The following is a 6032-nucleotide window of genomic DNA, read 5'->3' as shown; positions in this document are numbered from 1 at the left end:
TTATTTCAGCATGAACTGATGAGAGTCTGTACAGCATTCCTGGAAATCTCAATGCAGTTTCCATCAGGGGGAAAAATGGACAATTTTTATATCATGTGTGATAGCATAGTAATTGAGATTGAGAATCCAATTTCTTTCTCTAACACTTTCTAGCCCAGCAACTGAAAGTGTCTAACCTGGCTTTTCATAATCATTCAGATCTTCATCGTGGCTTTCCAAGAGATGATGATGTGACTCTAATACATGGCTAAACCCTTTTTCTGAGCCACACCATGATTTTGTGCCAATTCCTAACCACAGAGACTCCCACTTAGAACTGGGACATGACACAACCATTTTTGTACATGTGCCAACATGACAAACACAACAAAACCCTTTCAGAAGAGAGGAACAAAACCACGCCTCCAACATGTTCTTTTTGAAGCTAAAAGACAGGCCAAGAAACCAAGATTTGTATGCAAAAACCTTTGCTTTCCTGTTTTATACCTGCTGACTATAAATACATCAAAGACCTAGACAATTTCTTCCCTCTTTTTCTTCTTCATGATCACAAAGGGAGTTGGGGATGCTGTCAGGCAACACTGAGGACAAGACGGAGAACTGGAGAGTTTGATATGGGTCATGAAGTCTACTGGTGTCCTGTGGGGCGGTGGTGGGAAGGGTCCTTTAAACTGGAAGACAGACACTGGACTGGAGAAAATGCACATAGCAGTTCACTGGAAAGTTAGTTTGCACTTTGCTCTGATTTTATTTGAACTGTTTTCTGGATTTTGAATGAAGCAATATGGAAGTGACCAGCAAAATACAAAATAATAATTTTAAATTAAAAAAAAAAATCAATTCTATGTAAAGGATGACTGTGGAAATGCCAAAATGAAGCAAATCAAGTCTTTGGAACAATGTCTACCAGTTCTGAGAGGCCGTTGCATTGACTGCTTCAGAGAATACAGTGACAGAGCAACTAGCTCTTACTGCTGCCACGTGAAGGACAGCAGAGCGAGCTCTGAAAGGGATGGGAGGAGACAAATGTCTTGCTCTGGCTTGCAGCACAGTACGGAATACTTTTTCCTAAAAGGAGGATTACTCTGGCACAGAAGATGGTGCATTCGAGGTTCGAGGATTCAAAATGTGCATGACTCGCAGAGCTTTCCATCAAAAATGTAAATAAGTATGAGTCAGTCTCCTGCACTTAGTTCTGCTTTCATCAACCTCAGTTTTTAGATAGATATCCCCCACCCCTGGCCTGCTTCTCTTTGGAAATAACTTTCAGCCAGAGTTCTGGACGTTTTTAGCAACCTGAGGCAGATGGAGCTGGGAAGGGAGGCGTAAAAGCCAGCGACACTGATGGCTTGCTCCTGACGCGCAAGACCCACGTTTGTAAGAGCATTCATATACCTAGTTCCCACCCAAAATCTTAAGGAACTATTAAGTACCTTTGGAGATCTGCCTACATCTTTATCCATCAAGGCTTTTAAAGGGGAAGAAACAATACCTGATGGATGCCAATCTTAGGTGGTACAACAGTATTTCAGTTTATGCGCTTCAGTACTGTTAAGGTCAAGATCCTTGGGGTGACCTAACCTGGCAACAAAACCAGCAACAACCAGTGGTATGGAAACAGCATCAAGTGCCCCCAAATTCCTGCCATCTCAGCAGCTTGCCACCTTTTAATTGTAGGGAATCAGAGGAAGGAGTAAGAAACAAGCAATAGTTACCCAAAGCTTGGTGGCTAAGGGTTACTTTGACAAAGGTATGAAGAGATTTCAAACCTGGGTTGGTTGGTATGATTGTAGATGGAAAACAAATCGTGTATGATCACTAGGTCAAGGTTGGTCCAGCCAACAGCCAGTTTTCTGCGTCAGGTGTGTTCAGGCAAGCTTGAACCAGCCACGGGGTGGATGTTAAACCTGTAACCTGAGTGCATAGCTGAAGAGTCTGAAAACAGCAAGCACAAGTACAGATCTTTGAGGCTATTCGAGGGAGGTGTTGGGTCAGGTGGTACCAAGGTGGTTCACCGTAGCAGAACAAAATGACCACCAGACTACTCAAGTGGGATGGATGGTTACAAAGCCATCGTGCATCTGAGAGGCCTCGCCTCTTCCTGGCGTCTCCGTAACTCCTCATGGTCTTGGCAGGAGACAGAGGCAGGCATTGGGCAGGGGCTCGGGGTGCAAGGGGAGGTCCTGGAGACCCAACTCCAGGGAAGGTTTGCCAGCAGTTGTGCTCACAGGGTGTCACCTGAAGCATGGGCAAAGGTCTGCCAGGCTGGGTTGTAATTGCCACGCTGCCGGGAGACAAACACCAGCACAGGATTGTGGACATCCTGTTTCAGCAGAGAAGCAGCTTGGGTTATATAGGTAGGTGCAGAAAGGGGTTGATTTGTCCCTGGACAAGTCTGGTAACAGAGTAACACCTCATAGAGAAAAAGTAAAATAAACTCCTGGTACAGCTGATGTGTTTGAATTCGAAGAGGTGCAGAAGGATAAACACCTCCAGCCCTGGGCAGAATGGGGCCGGGAGGTAGCTGCTAACGGAAGGTGAGGCCTGTTTGTTTCTCTGGTGTTGGAAACAAGCCCATCGAATAATCAAAATGTAAATAACTGTGGGTTTAACAATTTAACATTTTATTTCTTACAAAACTTGAATTATTTATTCATTTTAATCGTTGACTGTGGGTGTGATATATTCAGTAGCGTGGAAATGCAGAGGTTGCTTGAAGGCCAGAACGGCAGCTCCCTTCCTCAATGCTGGGGCTCTGCCCTGCAGCCAGGCTGAGCTGTGTCCTTTGTACTGACCAGTGACAGGTTTGGAGGAAAGCAGAGATTTCCACACACACACAGTGCAGTCTGTCAGCACAGAGCAGGAGGGGGAGCATCAGCAGCAGTATTCTGTCTGGGTGTAATTAACTCTCTAGCTCTGCCGTGGTATCTGTACACAGCACTGTCAGTTCTTACGGATTTTATAATGCTGTCTCCTATTTGTAAATGTTTTCCTTTCCTTTACCATAGCCTGCGTGACAGAAGAGCAGGGACTAACTTCTCAAGAGCAGATGCCCGAGTGTGTACCAGCCATTGTCCAAGGCACAAAGCAATGTGCTAAATGAGAGAGCAACATCTTAGGTTTTCCTAATATCTCTCATAATACTTATTTGAGTTGTTATTGTCTACCTGAGGATGATTTCAAACCAGTGTGGATTCCGGGTCTGATTGATTGACTTGCTGTAACATAGTTGATTGAAACCAACTCCTTTTAAGTTTCCTCCTTCAGCTCTTTTCAGTTTTTTCTGCAGAATAGCCAGGAGGGGTTCTTCCATGGCCATTCAGTCAGATGTAGCAGAGTATTTAGAACTTGCTTTCAAACAGGTCATCTCTCACAGGTAGCAAGCAATGGGAATAAATCTGAGCGAGTAGGATCCACTGTGTTTCAGGTATCTTAAGCTCAGCCTTGAAATCCTTTTCTATGTACAAAGAAAGGCTGTGTTAACCCTGGTTGTACCACTTCTTATTAGTAGAAAATGCATTTCTTGACTGCAGGAGTTGTATACAATGATCCCATTCCAATCATTTCCTGGATTAGCGAGGGAAGACCTTTCCCTTACTGTCCCACAGCCAGCATGCCCAGCAGCTGCGTGTGAAGGGCACTTTGGTGGTCATAGTGCTGGGACAGGGCAGCCAATCGGACACTGGTTTCCACTAAGGATTTGAGAGGGAGTCACAGGGGAGTATGTCCCCCCACCCTCAGCCACCACTAATACCAGCCTAGATGCCAAGAAAATGGCAACTCTGACAAAGGCGGTTGGCCCTGTCTCTGCATCCCTTGTTTCCCCAGCTATAGACAGAGCTGGGCAGGGTGGTGAAAGGTACAAGCTGTGAGGTAAATCTGCTTGGGGTTAGGGGGGGTGGAGATGGATCTATACGGGAAACTAGGATATGGAAGTAACAAATCCTTTTGTGCCTGCTGGGGTGTCTGCGGCGGTGTCCCGGGGCATGGTGGCAGCCAAAGGAATTAAAGGATTGTTTAGGCTCCTTTATACTGTCTGGTTGATGAGGAGACCTTGGCACAGGTCGGAATTAGGCTGTTGGTCATGTAATTCCCCAGGGTAACTGAAAGTATCCATGTGGTCAGCCTTGCTTACCCCCACCCCGAGCCCTGTGCACCCTGGGCAGAGTCTATGGAAGCATCCATGTATGCACACACGTGGACACTTGCCCCTTCTAGGGGGAGGGAATGGGAGTAACAGGAGTTCCCTGGGACTGACAGCTGGGGCATCACTTTGCATAAGTGGTGTACTGGGGCTTGCACAATGATTCCCACTCACATTTTGGAACTGTTGAGCTCAGGTAGGTGTTTACCTGCTTTGAAGGCTGTTTAGCTCGAGGGTAGCAGGTGGAACAGAGGCTTTAGAATGAACCAGAGCCAGCCTCTGGTCATCAGTCACCTCTTTGGCTCTGAAAGAGCACCTCAGAGGGGCTAGTGTCACCATGAATTCCCTTCAGCAGGTATTGTCAAAGGGTGGTGTTACGGCAGGTGCACGAAGACTGTGCATCCCTTCATTTCTAGCTCTGTCGTGTGTAGTAGTCTTATTCCCATGGAACTTGGACCTGTGCTGCTGACAAAACAGCTTGTCTGTTGTTAGATAAAATCTTGGATTTGGGTTCAGATTTGGTGGCAGGGGCTGAGGCTGCACGGGGCGGGGTTGGTTGGCTGCAGCTTTCATGCTCCATCACATGCGAGGGGCCACAGTGTCCCACCAGGGAGCCTCTGCAGCGTCACAGTGGTTGGAAGATTCCCTCTCTTTTTTATTTCACTACACGTTACACAGGTAGGAAAAGGTCACTGTTAGAAATGGGGCTTTCATCTTGAGACTAAAGAACAGAAAGCAAGCTCAGTAAAACATCCAAAAATCATGTCTTCACCTTCGTTGTAATTTTATTTTAGCACAAGGTCATATTCCCATACTGCTGTGTGGATTAGGACATTGTTGTGCTGGTAGACTCCATGCTCCCAGTGCCAGCTGGGAGCTGCCTGAGGTGCAGGCAATCAGTGCAGGGGGAGCACACGGGTGTTCAGGTCTGACTGACCCTGGTGGGACTCAGTGGGACTTGTTTGAGCTGCAGCCCAACGCATCTCCTAGCCAGAGCCAAACTGAGGAGGTGCTTCCACCCAGGGCAGTGAGGAGGGAGGGAGGGAACCTCCGGACATTATCCCCATTAGGGAAAAAGAGGAGTCCGAGCTGCTTTTTCTTTACCCCTTTTTTATTTAATTTGGAGAGTGAGCTTTGTGGACCTTGGTAGAGAGGGGTTTAAGGGGAGATGTGTGAGGTGTTTCCCAGGGTGAGTAATTGTGTCACAGTCCTCCTCCCCTCCCCAGTAAAAAAGCCATGAAACCGTGCTCCAGATGTGCTGTGGGTGAAACCCCTGGGGCAGAGGTGCCTCCCGCACAGCCCCGCTCGCTGGTGGCTCAGGTGTGACCAGGGCACACATGGACACGGAGCCATGCACTGGCCACGAGCGCCAGCGGCAGGGTCCCTGCGGTGCCACCATCCCCGTGCTGTGCCCTGCCTGACCTTTGAGCCCTTTTAGGGAGAAAACACTGTATTGTCCATAACACTCCGAAGACTAAACCCTTTTGGGATAACCACAGTAATAAACTGTGAATGGTATTTTATAAGTAGGTGTAGATACGTACGCCGTTCTTTCGAGGTAAGGTACTATGACATATGTAGCATAAACTGGTACTGCTGTTAAATGGGTCGATTATTAACTGAGCAGCTGTGTAAGGGGTAGCTAACTTTGAATGCACTAAACACTGTTCCACCAGCCGAGGTGGGGCCTGAAGGTAGTTGCTGGGTACTTGTCTTTTTAGGGTGGAGTATGTTAAGAGGAAAATACAGGTCAATGCCAACATGTAAGTTTTTATAGCGTTTTAATGTGGGAAATGGGTACCCATCCGATACATTATTCACAATGGTTTTGATCTCTTTATTTGCAGTTTTTGTGAGTTCCCCACCACCATAAGCTGGAATTTCTAAA

The sequence above is a fragment of the Nestor notabilis genome, unplaced genomic scaffold, assembly GCF_000696875.1.
Source record: "Nestor notabilis isolate BGI_N333 unplaced genomic scaffold, ASM69687v1 scaffold8062, whole genome shotgun sequence".
Lineage (NCBI taxonomy): Eukaryota > Metazoa > Chordata > Aves > Psittaciformes > Psittacidae > Nestor > Nestor notabilis.
Note: the sequence above shows the minus strand (reverse complement) of the source record.